Here is an 18,096-nt window from a genome sequence, read left to right on the forward strand (position 1 = left end):
CAAAATAATGTTGATAGTACTTTTTTAACTACTTTTTGGTACTTTTTCAATTGTAAAAAGCTGAAAAGTTATTTTAAACAGAAGATGAAAGATTATCTCCTAGGAGAAAACACAGGAGAAAAAGTGAATTGAATATGAGTTAAGAGGAGAGATCATTTATAACATAAGATTTGTGACTCCACCCCTCCTCTCATTTGCCTTAACCATTTCAGCCCGCAGGGATTTTTCACCTTATGCATCAGAGCAATTTTCACCTTCCATTCATTCGCTAATAACTTTATCACTACTTATCACAATTTATTGATCTATATCTTGTTTTTTGCGCCACTAATTAGGCTTTCTTTGGGTGGTACATTTTGCTAAGAATTATTTTTTTATGAATGCATTTTAACAGGATTAATAAGAAAAAATGGAAAAAAAATCATTATTTCTCAGTTTTCGGCCATTATAGCGTTAAAATAATCCGCGCTACCATAGTTAAAAACCTATGTATTTTATTTGCCCGTTTGTCTAGGTTATGACAACATTTACATTTTGTCCCTATCACAATGTATGGCGCCAATATTTTATTTGGAAATAAAGGTGCATTTTTTTCCATTTTGCGCCCATCACTATTTACAAGCTTATAATTTAAAAAATGTTCATAGTATACCCCCTTCAAATGCATATTTAAAAAGTTCAGACCCTTAGGTAACTATTTATGTCTTTTTTTTTATTGTAATTTTTTTTTCATTAAAAATTTTATTTGGGTAATATTTTGGTGTGGGAAATAAACAGTTAATTTTTAATGTTATTATATGTGTAAATTGTAATGTAAACATATGTAAATGTAGTTTTACTATTTAGCCACAATTTTTTTTTTCCTCCTTGTGCTTCTCGCTAACTGGAAGCACAAGGGGGATGCAGAAATTTTTACGCGCAGAAAGACTGAAGCCTCTTGTAAGAGCGCTTCGGTTTTTCTGCTGGGGACACAGATCGGTAATCGGGAACCATGTTCCCGTTCACTGATCCCAGGGCGACCTGGGGGACGGGGGCGCGCCTGTGATCGCACGCGGGAGCGCGCCAAAGCGCGGCACCGCTGCAGAGCAGCCGCCCGGACGTGAGCTTCACGTCCGGGCGGCAGAAATAGTTAAACTGTGAATTATTTCTCCTTATATATACATCTAATAAACTATCTCTCCATACAGGTGAGGTGAAAGACACGAAAGTTGAGAAAATTCATTAGCTAAGTTTAGTAAAAAAAACAAAAACCAATATATGAGATACAATGGGGTTGGTTCAAAAAGCTTACTTCTTAAATGTAAGGAGAGCGAATTCATGAGATAGACAAATAAGGGAGGAGAGATAACTCAATAGTTAAGTCAAATAAGGAGAGAGAAATCATTTAAATAAAGATACATTGTGAGTTAAAGAGACACTGAAGCGAAAAAAAATGATGATATAAAGATTTTTATGTGTAGTACAGCTAAGAAATAAAACATTAGGAGCAGAGACATAAGTCTAATATTGTTTCCAGTACAGGAAGAGTTAAGAAACTCCAATTGTTATCTATGCAAAAGAGCCATTGAGCTCCACCACTTTCAAAGTCACAGAGAGTTCTGTCTTCGGAAGCTTGTGATCTCAACTGTCAGTCACTGTATTTTATTTTTCTCTGCAGAGAACAGTTCAAAAGTTCACTGGCCTGCTCTGTAAAATCATTTAGAGTGCTGAGTAGTGTGTAAACTGCAAATATTAGAGAATGATAGATTGTTGTAAAAAAACAAAAAACAAACAAAACAAAAAAAAACTATATAACGTGAAAATAAAAATATGAGAATATTTTATTTGCTACTAATGTTCTAGTAATTAACCGTACTACGCAACCAATTCATTATAGCATAATGTTTTATTTTTGCTTCAGCGTCTCTAAGTAAGGTGAGGTAATACAGAACAGAAAGGCCCAAAAGATACTTACTTTGAAATTCTCCCATTTAATCAGACACCCCCGTCAATCAATACTAACACAAAGTGGAAGAAAGTTTTAGCCGAAAATGGACATGTAGGACATTGGCACTTGTCTCCTCTAGGTATGGCCGGTGTCTGGTCTTGCTAATGGTTGTAGACCAGGGTTACCAGAGAAGGCATTACCTCCTCAAACAGAGAGAATTTCATCCCCATCTACAGTCAACACCAGAACCTATTAGGGGCTTTTTATACGCCAAACCACGGCCTCTCGCGAAAGTTCATAAACAATGTCTCACACTTTTGAGTCATCTAGTATCTGCCGTTAATGACTGTGTCTGTCTGCTGTTCCATAATGGACAGACTATGCTGCCTAAAAGAACAAGGCACACTTGAAATAACGCCTGTAAGACAAAGTCTGTGCACAACTAAAGGGCAGATCAAAATGTGGTTTTGACACTTACCGAAAACTCACGATGAAAACATGCACACTTCTTTTCCAAAGGGCTTCAGATTTACTTTTCTGGGAATAAAGTAAACCAAAGGAGTTTGTTTCAGGACAGAGATGTCCATTGAGGCTTCGATTGGCATTGGATTCGTGAAGCAGAACTGACAATACTTGCGCTATTCAGACAACCTTTGAGTTCCCCTGGCTCTGGGAGCATCCCTGGACAACCGGGACGGGAAAGAGGGACAACTTTTAACGCCAAAACTCTTCAGAAGACACACCCTGACCCTGGACGGGTTTCATGCTACAAAAAAACAGAAGATCTATACTTCGTTCACAAAGACGTGTTTTCATGGATGCATCGGCACCTTCAATGGCAGAGCCCATAAAACAGGATAGTAAAAAATAAATAAAAATCACTTAAAGTGTAATCCCACCTTAGTACAAAAATCGAAATAGCGTGCATACCTCCCAACTTTTTTGAGATAAGAAAGAGGGACACACCCCTGCTACACCTCAAACCACGCCCCCACCACACGCATATCACATATCACCCTGCATATAACAAAAGATTCAAAAACAAAAAATGTAGTTTTAATATTCAAATAACACCAATTATTTCTATCATTAGTTTTTCTTCATTGAATCTAACATTTCAAAATAAGTAATACATAAATTGAAATGATGGGAATACAGTTTAGAGTCAGTTAAACACATTTTCAGTAGAACAATACATATGTTAAAGAGAATCTGTATTGTTAAAATCGCACAATAGTAAACATACCAGTGCGTTAGGGGACATCTCCTATTACCCTCTGTCACAATTTCGCCGCTCCCCGCCGCATTAAAAGTGGTTAAAAACAGTTTTTAAAAGTTTGTTTATAAACAAACAAAATGGCCACCAAAACAGGAAGTAGGTTGATGTACAGTATGTCCACACATAGAAAATACATCCATACACAAGCAGGCTGTATACAGCATTCCTTTTGAATCTCAAGAGATCATTTGTGTGTTTCTTTCCCCCTGCAGCTATCTTCCACTGAAGTGTCAGGCTGTTTCTTCCTGCAGAGTGCAGACAGCTTTGCCCTTGTCTGTAATTCCTCAGTATGTGAAAGCCCAGCCAGCTCAGAGGAGGATTTATCCAGCTTGTAAAAGATAAGAGAGAAGAGAGAAGCTGCCCTAATCTAAATAATACACAGGCAGTGTGCAGAGAGGGGCCTGGAGGGAGGAGATGCATCACAGAACCACAACACTGAAGAACTTGGCAGCCTTCCAGACACAGGCTGACAAGTCTGACAAGAGAGAGATAAGTTGATTTATTACAGAGATGGTGATAGTAGAACGTGCTGCAGTAAGCCAGAACACATTAGAATAGCTTTTGGAACTTGTAGGATGATAAAAAACAGGATGCAATTTTTGTTACGGAGTCTCTTTAACACAGATCTGTTCATCAGTCCTGAAAGAGGGACACATGAGGAATAAAGAAGGACAGAGGGACTGGGATCCCAAAAGATGTACAGTTGGGAGCATACATCATCGCTATGCAGAGGCATACCTAGGGAATGTGCTGATTATTTATAGACACACACCCTCCCCCCCCCCCCTAAAAAAAACAAACAAAAAAAAAACAAGTTTTAATGGGATGGGAGGGTTGACGGGTTGTTGCACCGAACGTGTCACTACATTTTGGAGGATTTGGAGGGGAAAATAATAATTAGGATGTGGACGGAGCTAACCGTCATGAAACTCTGTACTCTGTAAAATGCTGCAGAAGATGTCAGCTATATAAATACACAATAATACTATGGTGGGACGTTAGACTATGACTATGGTAAGGTTCGATTCTGAGCTCCTCTGCGGACAGTCTGAAAAGGGGAACAAACGAAAGAGGTGGGTGCATAGGAGGAGGGGGGATAAAGAAGTAGAGGCACAAGACAGAGAGCCTGGTGGGAGAGGAGAAATGGCAGGAAGACCTCTCACCGGGACTGCAGAGATCGCAGTGCTGTTTGGCAGGGACATGCTGTTAAAAGAAGCCGCTAAATTCTGAAAAGAGTAAAGGGTCATGGGGAAGACAACAGGGTGGGAGGGGTAGCTGGGAAAAGATATAAGATTACCTGAATGAAGCTAATCTAAATTGCCTGGAGCTTGCTTCTCTGCTCACTGCAGAAGTCAGCTATGAGCACCTGTATCACTGGCTTCTGCAACAGCAGACTGCCCTGCATTATTGATTAATTACTCTGATCAGGATAAATAATCAATAGTCTAGGGTACTCTGGTATTACAGCAGCCAGCGCACATGGCTACCAATGACAGGCAATTTCTGAAGCACTAAACACATCCTGCCACCTCTCCCTGCTAATGTCCCAGCTGCAGCACAGCAATCATTCTCTCTACTCACCCTGCTGCTCTGCACATCCACTCACTGCAGGCTATGTGTAGAGAGAGAGGAGACACATTGCCCATGTGACAGGAAGAAGAAGGGGGGCTACCAGGGGCGGACTGGGGCGGGGGGACGGGGGGCAATTGCCCCCCGGGCCGCCCGAATCTGAATTAATTAGGGCCGGTGTGCGTGCGCACTGCGCGGACAGGACCAGTCCAGACCGCAGGTCCGCAGCCAGTGAATGAGACAGTAGAGAGAGTTGTGCGCCGCGGCTGCTCACTAAGCCAGCCCCCTGCCTGCTCCCCCACCCCCTGTAAGTAGCAGAGTCAGACAGACTTACTACTTATGGGCCGGCTGGAGGCTGATGATTGAAGATGCACGCGCTCCGCCGGCCGGTCTGACTCTGCCTCTCCAAGACAAGTATCCAATCGGGGGCTGAGGCAGCCTGGTGCGTAGCTGCGTCGACTCCTGCGTGCCGCATGAGCGTGTTGGTCACGCTATTTGGTCAGGACTTGTAGCCTCTTGAAGACTTGACTCCGCCCCCCCGCGTGGAGCCATTGCCGCTCAGCTCACTGATCTGCAGTCAGAGTGAGTGAGCCTTCATGCTGGGGCTGGGCTGGCTGGAGCCTGGAAGAGTCGGAGGGATCATAGTCCTCATAGACTGGGAGAGGGAGACGCCACCTGTAAGCTGTGGAGGAGGAGACAGGAGGAGGAGAGGAGGTCGAGAGTCCAGGTCGCCACTCGCCAGAGGAGGTTTTTATACATTTTGTTTTTTTTACTTCTCCTCACTTGCTTTGTTGTTTGCTGGCTTGGCCTGTTGATTTTCTTCAATTATCTGCCCAGTGCCCTCTGACTGAGTTTTTATTTGTGGTAGTTAATGACCCCCATAAATTGCAATTCTGACCCTGGCTGGCCTGAGGGAACTTTTTTTTCCCTTGCAGTGTGATTGGCAGCAGGGGAGGGGGGAGACAGGCATGCATCAAGCAGGTAGTTGTGGGGTGTTAGGTGTCAGACCTGTAGTTTGTATGGGTGAGCAGGAGGGGGTTAGGCATCGGGTAGTGTGTGTGTGTGTGTGTGTGTGTGTGGGGTGGGCTGTTAGTCATCATAAAGGAGAGGTTTAGGGTTAGGCGGCAGGTAGTCTGTGTGCGAGGAGGGGGATGAAGTTAGACATCAGGCAGGTAGTTTTTGGGGTGGGGGGTTTAGACATCAGTTATGTAGTTTGTGCAAGGGGGGCTAGGGTTAGGCATCAGGTAGGTAGTTTGTGCAGGGGTTGGGGTTAGGCATCAGGTAGGTAGCTTGTGGAGGGATGGTTAGGTGTCAGGGGAAGCATTCTGTGTGGGATTAGGCTTATGGTGCCCACAATTGTTTAACTTTTTTTTCGAATAGATCCTTTTGTTCGACTTATCCGTTAGATTGAATATACAGATTTTGACAGATTTATTTTATTGTACCGTGTATATGCACCTTAGCCATAGTAACATATCGGTATTTAACTCCAATATTTTACACTGTAATGGCAAAAATATTTCACTATGGCTAAAGGTGCCCATACACTGTACAATAAAAAAAATCTGGAAAACTCTGTACATTCAAACTAACTGATAAGTTGAAAAAAAGGATCTATTCGAAACAGATCTATTAATTAGTGGTGTTTTATACATTACATGGGGCTTCCTCCAACCCTATGAAGTGCATGGGCTCGTTTATGGTCTCCACGGCCGCTCCATTCTCTCGTTATCCCTGTCGGTAATCTGGGCAGTCACTACCAGCCATGCTTTTCTGTGCAGTGATGTGCACCTGTGGCGGCACCGAATGCTTTCTGCTGCAACAGGAGTGTGCTCGCCGCTGTGCATGCGCGGAAGAGCATGACTGAATGTGAATGGTCAGATTACTGGTGAGAATAGCAAGAGAGACAGCGAAGGAGCCCATGCGCCTCATGCACCAGGTTAAGTATAAATACAGCACTAATTACCATCTCAGGTTTCCTTTAAACCAGGGCTGTGAACTTGGTACAAAAACCACCCGACTCCTCAGTTTATGAAACCACAGACTCCAGCTAGCAGTGGCGTAGCAATAGGAGGTGCAGAGGTTGCGACTGCTCCTGGGCCAGAGGAGCCCTCCCTCAACAGCAGTATTAGCTCTATTGGTCTTGTGCTGGTAATCACTTCTATAGATGCTTTGAATAGTAGTAATTAACAAACTGTTCTCCATCCCCTTCTTGCAGCTCTGACACTGGTTGTCCTTGGCAGGTTTTAGTGTGACGTATCAATTGTTATGTATAGAGTGCTTGTGGGAAAACTTGCACTATGGCTCATAGCTATGTCACTATCAGGTATCCAAGATTAAAGACTACTGCACTGCTTTAAAGGAAACCAGAGACAGCACATAAAGATTTTTTTTTACTTACCTGGGGATTCCTACAGCCCCATAAGCACGTTTGAGTCCCTCGCCGTCATCCCACGTGCCTCCGTTCAGCGGTAATCAGCCACTGTAACTGTGCAGAAGACCCGACCGCTGCGACTGAATCAGTTACCGGGGCTGATTGCTGAATGGCAGACCGGTGGAGGACAGAGAGGAACTCTCACGTGCTTATGGGGCAAAATATATTTCTATAAGTAAAAAATCGTTTTTACTTGTCGTCTCTGGTACACTTAAAGGGAAGGTTCACGCTGCACATAAAAAAACAAAAAACAAACTGCACTCACTTGGGGCTTCTTCCAGCTCCTGGCAGTCTATCGGTGCCCTTGTAGCAGCTGCTCTCCCTCCCGGCGTCTAGCGGTAAAGAAGCCGACCTCGCCAGGACGGCTTCCAGGTCGGCTTCTGTGCGCTCCACGGCAGGGGGTCACGTGGTGTAAGTGACGTCATCAGGTCTCTACTGCGCAGGCGCAGAACTACTGCGCCTGCGCAGTAGAGACCTGATGACCCATGCCGTGGAACGCACATGACGCCAACCCGGAAGCCAACCTGGAGAAGTCGGCTTCTTCTCCGCTGGACGCCGGGAGGGAGAGGAGCTGCTACAAGGGCACCGATAGACTGCCAGGAGCTGGAAGAAGCCCCAAGTGAGTGCAGTTTGTTTTTTATGTGTAGCGCGGATCTTCCCTTTAAAACTGCCTGTGATAGCAGGCCAATGTTAAATTGTGTGTGTGACTGTGAGCTGCCAGGCATTGAGATGACAGGAGGGACTAAAGGTGGCCACTAACAATACAATTTGCTGAATGATGATTCATTTCTGATCATTTGTATGACTGATTGGAAATGATCGTTTGGGGCCACTAACGGAAGGATATCTAACCAATCTGATCAGATTTTGTTTTGCAAAAAAGATTTTTTTTCACAAAGAGTGTAGTTTTCTACGTGTATATTTCAATGTAACTGATTGATGTATTGTCTTCGTGCTACCATTATTAGATTTGCACGCAAGAAAGATATAACTTTGGGCTGGTGATGGTTGAAACGGGCCTCTAGTTTGTGTTTGCCCCCCAGGCCAAAAGGTCCCAGTCCTCCCCTGGGGGCTACATCTAGTGCAGGAAGTAGTACAGTCCCCTGCACTGCCTGCTGCTGTTTTCCTGACTTGCGTGTGACTTGCGGTGTGCGGATGGTGTCTCTAAACTTCCTGCAAGCTCATGTGGACAGGCCTCCTTCAATGTTGCCAAGCAACGGGGGCGTGCTAGACACTCAGTGTATAATTTCCGGCGCCATCACTAACCAGGAAGTGGTGGGCCTAGTGGTCAGAATCAAGGGCTTTTGGGTGGAAGTGCGTTCCACTGGCTCCTTCTCATTGGCTGATGTCAGATTAAAAGCTATGCTGTCAGGTTTGTGAGTTGCCCGTGATATCATTAATCGTTAGAGTGTTGCCGTGAAAACGTTAATTACTATTGCCTTGCCTGCGTACCTTACTGACCTTCTGATTGCTTTCTGAATTAACATTTGGTAGATTCTGACCACTCTTCTGCCTCACCCCGTGTACCTGGTATGGTCTGTCTGTGTATAACCTCTGGCTTGTTGACTACGATATTGCATATTCCTCTGACTGACTGCCATCCGATTGCTGTGTATGACCTTGGACTGGCTGACTGCGATATTTGCCTGAATCACTGCCTAGTGCGTCTTGGTGGCACCACTGTCTTACGCTCATCAGTTCCTATGCCTTGTGCGTTAAGGCCTGGGTGTAACCATGTGCTGGTAGATGCAACTTGTGTCCCGAGGCTGCGCGGGGACGCACCACATAGGATGAGGACTTCGGGGGATATTAGGGCATAGAGACTGCCATAAGACATTGGATCCAGTAGGCCTTCCAATGACACTTTTGACTCTGACATCTGGTTAGTTTGGGCTCTCCCAGGGCATGGAGGCATCACCACAGCATCCTGCAAAGGTTGTTGGGCAGCCCCCTCTAGTGGGAGGAGGGCTGCTTTGCTGTAAGTGGCAACCAGGCTGCCGCCCTGGATTGCCCCACTGGCAGGAGAGAAGACAGGTGAGTCTGCAGTGGAGAGCAGCGGAGACAAGCATAACTGAGAGAACAAGACTAAGGTCAAGGGCAGGAAAGTGAGTGCAAAACCCAACATGCTTAAGTCGGGGACAGAAACAAATAACTTCAAATGAAGCATACAAACATCATGTACGACTTATGCTCATGCCGCCTCAAAGGTGGGTGTAACAATATATTTTTTTCTCCGGGAACTTTGGGCTGACTTCTTGTTCCTTGTGACACACAGTTCACATGGCTTGTCTTCCTCTCTTCCCATGCATAGTGTGCGAGAGGGTGCTGATAGGTTCCTGGCTTTGCCCAGAAAGCAGAGAGCCAGAGTTATGAAATAACACATTTATTCAACATATTCCCCCCTGAGAATGATGCACTTGGTACGGCAAAGTTGCAGCTTTTCCAGATCGTTCAACTAAATGTCCTTTGGTTGGGCCTCAAACCAGCCCTCAGCAGCACGTTAGACATCAGAAAAGTCCTCAAAAAGTTGCGTTTGCTCCACTGCAGAAAAACTCTGTAGGGGTTCAGGGGACCAAAATAAAGTTGCGGGAGACATGGGTGGCAGCTGGCCCTGGCCAATTGCCCAGTTTGCCCCATGGATGCACCAGCCCTGCAGGTAAGGAGGGGAACCACACACAACAAAATGGCCCATATTCACAAAAGCCTGGTAAAGTTGGCATGCGCAGGGAGTCCACCGTGGTGGGACCTGGGCAACGTCAGGTAAGGGATTGCCTGTTGGGGTGAAGTATGGGGAGGACTTTGTTGCCCCAGTACCACTGGGATAGCCATGAAAGCCTGACAGGAAACTTAAACGCAATGGCTACAGTGAAGCAGCTGGTCTTCCATCGGAAGCCTGTTTGGGTGGCGGAACAGGGAACTCTGGCTATATATAGCAAGTACTGGTGGGTAACCCAGAGTCCACCAAGATTAGCACCACTGCCTTGGGGTGGAAGTTAAATTCACCTGATCGAGCCCTTGTGACTGAATTTTGCCAATATTTCCAATCAATCCTCTTTAGGCTGGTTTTACGCTGAAAATCAGCGTCGGGGGTGTGACGTGCCCACCGCACCGCATCGCATCGCCCGGCCAAAAACAGGCCTCCAAGGAACACCGTGTTAGTACACGGTGTTCCCTGTCTGCCATTCGGCCAAGCAGGAAGTGGCATGCGCTCTGGCAGCCATGTTGCGGCACCATTCGATAAAATTGTTGAATCTGATGGTTATTTCGGCATGGAAAACCGAGTGATGCACGAGTATCCCTCTCACTACCCATTAAATCATTGTTCTTATGGGTCCTGCTGAAGCATGATGCTGCTAAGAGGAAGGACCAGAGCAGGGACAAGGTCCTCCAGCACCCAAGGCTGAGACACCAAAGTGCGCCCCTCCACCCCCCACCCCAGCTGTCACACTGATTGCTATTAGAGGGAGGCCCCTCCCCCATCCCTCCCACCACCGCCGTCACACACTGATTGCTATTACACTAAGAGGCCCCTCCATCCCTCCCACCCCAGCCGTCACACACTGATTGCTATTAGACTAAGAGGCCCCTCCCTCCATCCCTCCCACCCCAGCCGTCACACACTGATTGCTATTACACTAAGAGGCCCCTCCATCCCTCCCACCCCAGCCATCACACACTGATTGCTATTACACTAAGAGGCCCCTCCCCCATCCCTCCCACCCCAGCCATCACACACTGATTGCTATTACACTAAGAGGCCCCTCCATCCCTCCCACCCCAGCCGTCACACACTGATTGCTATTACACTGAGGCCCCTCCTCCATCCCTCCCACCCCAGCCGTTACACACTGATTGCTATTACACTGAGGCCCCTCCTCTATCCCTCCCACCCCAGCCGTCACACACTGATTGCTATTACACTAAGAGGCCCCTCCCCCATCCCTCCCACCCCAGCCATCACACACTGATTGCTATTAGACTAAGAGGCCCCTCCCTCCATCCCTCCCACCCCAGCCATCACACACTGATTGCTATTACACTAAGAGGCCCCTCCATCCCTCCCACCCCAGCTGTCACACACTGATTGCTATTACACTAAGAGGCCCCTCCTCCATCCCTCCCACCCCATCTGTCACACACTGATTGCTATTAGACTAAGAGGGCCACAGGGCCCACAACCGCCCCAACACCTTAATCTGTAGTTATCTGGCTTGCAGTCACTGCTATGTATCCCCTTTTCTTATTTCTTTCTGCTTCATACACAATTAGGAATGGCAGCTGAATGAATTGTGCGCCCCCTCCTACACTGCGCCCTGAGGCTGGAGCCTCTCCAGCCTATGCCTCGGCCCGGCCCTGGGAAGGACTGCAGGCTCGCAGAAGTATCTCATCCACTCGTCCGGCAGCGGTTGCCTGTTGTTGGCAGAGGAAATTGTTTTAATGCATGTCGAAGAGCAATTTTTTATGGAATGCCTAATGATTTGAAAGGAAATGATGACTGTTTTGGAGCTCTGAATGTCCCATTATGATAAAATATGCTGAAAATAGACATCCTTTCCTTCCTAAAAATAGGACCTTCCAGTCATCCACATTGAGTTCGGCTTAAAATAATAAATGTTTTCATAAACTGCATTCCTCCAAAGTGTAATCAGCAAAGTGGAATCCAGTATAGGATAGAGAAGTAAGTGCCCCCAGTATAGGCTGGATAGGTAGGTGCCCCCAGTATAGGCTAGATAGGTAGGAGCCCCCAGTATAGGTTAGATAGGTAGGGGCCCCCAGTATAGGCTAGATAGGTAGGTGCCCGCAGTATAAGTTAGATAGGTAGATGCCCGCAATACAGGTCAGATAGATAGGTAGGTGACCCCCCATAATGGAGGGGGAGTCAGCTGCGGGGAGGGCAGCCCAACTTCTCCCTGGGGCTGCCCTCCGTACTCCCCCCTCTGCTGCAGAGTGAGTGCAGCAGGAAGTGCTGTATACAGCAACTCACCTCCCTGCGTTCCAATCGCTGATCACTTGCCGCTGGTCTCCTCCTCGGCATAGACTCATACACACGCTGCTTCCTGTTTACCTTTTATCACATAGATCATTAGGAGGGTCTGTATGGCTGATATTGTGGTGAAACCCCTCCCACAGTGTGATGTCATGATCATGGCCCTGGCAGTTTCCTGTCTGTGAGCCTTGTTGCTTTGTGAGACAGCTGTATCCAACTGCCAAGCAACCAGTATTTCCCTCTGTGCATATGTATGTCTGTAAAAAAATATTTTAGCCTACCGCAAATTTAGTGGGTGTGGTTATAGATGACAGTTGGTGCTGTCTAGTTTTAAGTTTTTACAATAATGGTGTATAAATTATTTAGTCAGTGTTTGCCCATTGTAAAATCATTCCTCTCCCTGATTTACATTCTGACATTTATCACATGGTGACATATTTACTGCTGGCAGGTGATGTCAGTGGAAGGAGATGCTGCTTGCTTTTTTGGCAGTTAGACACAGCTGTAAACAGCTATTTCCCACAATGCAACAAGGTTCACAGACAGGAAACTGCCAGGACCATCGTCCTCACAGTTTGCTGTGGGAGTGTTTTTACCACAATATCAGCCATACAGCGCCCCCTGATGATCCGTTTGTGAAAAGGAATAGATTTCTCATGTAAAAGGGGGTATCGGCTACTGATTGGGATATAGTTCAATTTTTGGTTACGGTTTCTCTTTAACTCCTTCCAGTAATACTTGTGAAAATGATGATTTATTTTTGACTGCTCCTCTTCCTTAGTAATTGACATCTCGCTGTCTCGTGTCTTTGTCGCAGTGGTCCCAGAAGCACGAGAAGGGATAGTCCTGAACACTGTCACCGATTATGAAGATGGCTTTCGGAGGGACGACGACTGTAAGAGGTGAATGTGCCATAATTGGAATGCGATCAACACCAATGCGATTAAACGGTGAGTCATGAATTGTTTTAGGGTAAGATGGTGTCGGTGGCGTTGATGCTTCTGCTGGGTGGAAATTATTGCTTTATATCCTGAACCTTGTGATCTTTGGTTGATTTGAGCTATTTTACTGAGCTATTTGCTGTGGACTATAGACTAGTGTTTGTTGTGTTGTTTTTGATCGTATGAATTTGAAGAAGTGTATACCGTGTTTCTCTGAAAATGAGACAGTGTCTTCTATTCATTTTTGTACCAAAGGCTTATTTTCAGGGGATGTCTTATATTTCTATAAACAAAGAAGTTCCTGTGCTGTGTGTCCTCCTGCCTTCCCCACTGTGCTGCCTCTGCTGGATCCACCTCCTGTGTGCCCCGTGTCCCCCTTACACCTTTAGTGTCCTCCTGGTGTCCCCAGGGCCGGATTTACCATAAGGCACATTAGGCATGTGCCTACAGGCGCCTGGTGACGGAAAGGTGGCTCAGTCCCCTCCCCTAGTCTCTCCCTCCCTCCTTCCCTGTGCAGAGTCCAGAGCAGAGTGTAAATGAGAGGTTACTCACCTGGCTCTTGGCATTCCACTGATGAAATCGCCCCTTCAGTCAGGGGCACCTCTAGTTAGGGTACCTCTGGCTACCTAATACTAAGGGGCACCTAGCCACCTATGACAGGCAAGGGAAGTAAGGGAGAAGTAATAGCTAGACCATCCAGCACACTTGCGGAGCAGTTTGGGGGTTTGTAGGTTCATGGAGGGCGGAGTCTAGGGTGCCAGGACATCTGTGCCTATAGGCTCCTGTGATGTAAATCCAGGCCTGGGTGTCCCCCTCTATGCCCTGTCCTCCTGTGTCTCCCTATGTCCTCCTGGGTGTCCCCCATGCTCTCCGATACCCCCCTGCACCCTCTTCTTACTCCCAGCTCCATGCTGCTGTGTTCTCAAGCTTCAGCCTATGAGGAAGAAGCACGGCAGCTTGTGTTTCTACTGGAGCTGATGGTCTTGCTTATCACTGTACTCCAATTACAGTGCAGTGATTGGCCTAATGACTTAGCCTTGGTCCTGCCCGTGAGACCATCGGCTCCAGTAGAAACACAAGTTGACATACTTTTTCCCCTTACTGCCGCTAGGCAGGGCCGGCTCTAGCTACAACGGCGCCAAAGTGACTTGGAGGACCCTTTGACAACCCCATGCAACCAAATCACCCCTAGGCTGGCTGCCAGGCCCAATCCAATCCCTGCCACCCCCCCCCCCCCCCCCCGGCACACAATATCATTAGGTGTCCATATGTCCCCTAAAGAAATAATTTTTGGGATTCCCATTATTTACCTTCTGCTTTTCCTATATGGAGTGTACACACAGCATCCCTGCTCTCATGGGTCACCATAGCTGGAGGGGAGGGGGGGGCACCTCGTGAGGGCCTAGGAGGGCCCTGGGGCAATTGCCCCCTTTGCCACTATGGAAGAGCCGGCCCTGCCGCTAGAGCTTACTTTCAGGGTAGGGCTTATATTTGAGCATGCTTGGAAATTCCTGCTATGGCTTACTTTTGGGGGATGTCTTAAATTTGGGGAAACAGGTTATGCAGATTTGGAAATCTCACTGGCATAGCGGCAAGTATTGTTACTGTTTTGATAATGTTTGTGCATGGATCAGTTGTCAGTTAATTGGTTCAGTGTATTTAAACATTATCGCAGCCAATGGTGGACAAAGCCAAAAGTGGGCCCCTGTGCAGGATATATGTAGGGGGCCCCTGTGCAAAATATATGTAAAGAAACCCTTGCGAGTGAGCATGGTTATAACAGATCAAGGGTTAATTCAAAAATTGGCAATAAACTTAAAAGTATGACCTAAGTTACCTTCTACAGGCACTGTATTAAAGGACTGTTAGAGGTGTTACAGATGGTGGAGCGTGCCACTTGGGTCCCAGGCGACAGGCTGGCCACTATCGATGTGGTCAGCCTGTATAGCAGGATTCCCCAAGACCTGGGTGTACAGGCCGTCAAGCGTTATCTACAACGCGCAGTAAAAGGAGAGGAATACATTGAATATATTTGTCAATGCTTGCAATTTGTGCTGGCACATAACGCATTTATATTTGACGGTCGTTGGTACCAACAGGTGGCGGGGACGGCTATGGGGACCCCAGTGGCATGCTCCGTTGCCAATCTGTTCCTAGGGGCGTGGGAGGAATCTGCCGTGCATCCGGATACCAACCCGTTCCGGATGCACATCAGGCAATGGTCCAGGTACGTGGACGACGTCCTGGTGGTGTGGTCTGGCTCGGACGCCCAGTTCCTGGAATTTATGGATTATCTAAACTGCAACAACATTAACATGCAATTTACTTCAGAAATGGTTGGTGAGGAGGTGGTGTTTCTGGACCTCAGATTAACCACTTGAGGACCACAGTCTTTCTACCCCTTAACCTCCCTGGCGGTTTATTTATTTTGCCAGGGAGGCTGCGGGAGGGTTTTTTTTAAATTAAAAAAAAAATATTTCATGCAGCCAACTGAAAGTTGGCTGCATGAAAGCCCACTAGAGGGCGCTCCGGAAGCGTACTTTCGATCGCCTCCGGCAATCGAAAGTAACAAGATAGGCCGCAATGAGCGGCCTATCTTGTTTCGCTTTCCTCGTCACCATGGCGACGAGCGGAGTGACGTCATGGACGTCAGTCGACGTCCTGACGTCAGAGCCGCCCGATCCAGCCCCTAGCGCCGGCCGGAACTGTTTGTTCCGGCTGCGCTGGGCTCGGGCGGCTGGGGGGACCCTCTTTCGCCGCTGCACGCGGCGGATCGCCGCGGAGTGGCGGCGATCGGGCAGCACACGCGGCTGGCAAAGTGCCGGCTGCGTGTGCTGCTTTTTACAGAATGGAAATCGGCCCAGCAGGGCCTGAGCGGCGACCTCCGGCGGCATACCCCGAGCTCAGCTCGGGATTACCGCCAAGGAGGTTAAGGACCGGCCACTTTTTTTCCATTCAGACCACTGCAGCTTTCACGGTTTATTGCTCGCTCATACAACCTACCACCTAAATGAATTTTGGCTCCTTTTCTTGTCACTAATAAAGCTTTCTTTTGGTGCTATTTGATTGCTCCTGCAATTTTTACTTTTTATTATATTCATCAAAAAAGACATGAATTTTGGCAAAAAAATGATTTTTTTAACTTTCTGTGCTGACAATTTTCAAATAAAGTAAAATTTCTGTATACATGCAGCGCGAAAAATGTGGACAAACATGTTTTTGATAAAAAAAAAAAACATTCAGTGTATATTTATTGGTTTGGGTAAAAGTTATAGCGTTTACAAACTATGGTGCAAAAAGTGAATTTTGCCATTTTCAAGCATCTCTGACTTTTCTGACCCCCTGTCATGTTTTATGAGGGGCTAAAATTCCAGGATAGTATAAATACCCCCCAAATGACCCCATTTTGGAAAGAAGACATCCCAAAGTATTCACTGAGAGGCATAGTGAGTTCATAGAAGATATTATTTTTTGTCACAAGTAAGCGGAAAATGACACTTTGTGACAAAAAAAAAAGAAAAAAAAAAGAATCCATTTCTTCTAACTTGCGACAAAAAAAAATGAAATCTGCCACGGACTCACCATGCCCCTCTCTGAATACCTTGAAGTGTCTACTTTCCAAAATGGGGTCATTTGTGGGGTGTGTTTACTGTCCTCGCATTTTGGGGGGTGCTAATTTGTAAGCACCCCTGTAAAGCCTAAAGGTGCTCATTGGACTTTGGGCCCCTTAGCGCAGTTAGGCTGCAAAAAAGTGCCACACATGTGGTATTGCCGTACTCAAGAGAAGTAGTAGAATGTGTTTTTGGGTGTATTTTTACACATACCCATGCTGGGTGGGAGAAATATCTCTGTAAATGACATTTTTTTCATTTTTTTTACACACAATTGTCCATTTACAGAGTTATTTCTCCCACCCAGCATGGGTATGTGTAAAAATACACCCCAAAACACATTGTACTACTTCTCCCGAGTACGGCGATACCACATGTGTGGCACTTTTTTGCACCCTAACTGCGCTAAAGGGCCCAAAGTCCAATGAGTACCTTTAGGATTTCACAAGTCATTTTGCGGAATTTGATTTCCAGACTACTCCTCACGGTTTAGGGCCCCTAAGGTACTCATTGGACTTTGGGCCCTTTAGCGCAGTTAGGGTGCAAAAAAGTGCCACACATGTGGTATCGCCGTACTCGGGAGAAGTAGTACAATGTGTTTTGGGGTGTATTTTTACACATACCCATGCTGGGTGGAAGAAATAACTCTGTAAATGGACAATTGTGTGTAAAAAAATCAAAAGATTGTCATTTACAGAGGTATTTCTCCCACCCAGCATGGGTATGTGTAAAAATACACCCCAAAACACATTGTACTACTTCTCCCGAGTATGGCAATACCACATGTGTGGCACTTTTTTGCACCCTAACTGCGCTAAAGGGCCCAAAGTCCAATGAGTACCTTTAGGATTTCACAGGTTATTTTGCGAAATTTGATTTCCAGACTACTCCTCACGGTTTAGGGCCCCTAAAATGCCAGTTCAGTATAGGAACCCCACAAATGACCCCATTTTAGAAAGAAGACACCCCAAGGTATTCCGTTAGGAGTATGGTGAGTTCATAGAAGATTTTATTTTTTGTCACAAGTTAGTGGAAAATGACACTTTCTGAAAAAAACAATAAAAATCAATTTTCCGCTAACTTTTGACAAAAAATAAAATCTTCTATGAACTCACCATACTCCTAACGGAATACCTTTGGGTGTCTTCTTTCTAGAATGGGGTCATTTGTGGGGTTACTATACTGCCCTGGCATTTTAGGGGCCCTAAACCGTGAGGAGTAGTCTTGAAACCAAATGTCGCAAAATGACCTGTGAAATCCTAAAGGTACTCATTGGACTTTGGGCCCCTTAGCGTACTTAGGGTGTAAAAAAGTGCCACACATGTGGTACCGCCGTACTCAGGAGAAG

The 18,096-nt window shown here is 46.3% G+C and overlaps 1 long non-coding RNA gene across 1 annotated transcript in view; it reads left to right on the forward strand.

The window, feature by feature from the left end:
- The window catches only part of LOC137564464 (uncharacterized), a 656,659-nt gene extending 643,519 nt beyond the window's left edge, over positions 1 to 13,140 (forward strand). Inside the window, exon 6 of the long non-coding RNA XR_011030605.1 lies at positions 13,014 to 13,140. This is a non-coding gene — a long non-coding RNA (uncharacterized lncRNA). The remainder of the gene's footprint in view (positions 1 to 13,013) is intronic.
- Positions 13,141 to 18,096: the final 4,956 nt, after the last annotated feature.

This window comes from Hyperolius riggenbachi, chromosome 3 (genome assembly GCF_040937935.1).
Source record: "Hyperolius riggenbachi isolate aHypRig1 chromosome 3, aHypRig1.pri, whole genome shotgun sequence".
Taxonomy (NCBI): domain Eukaryota; kingdom Metazoa; phylum Chordata; class Amphibia; order Anura; family Hyperoliidae; genus Hyperolius; species Hyperolius riggenbachi.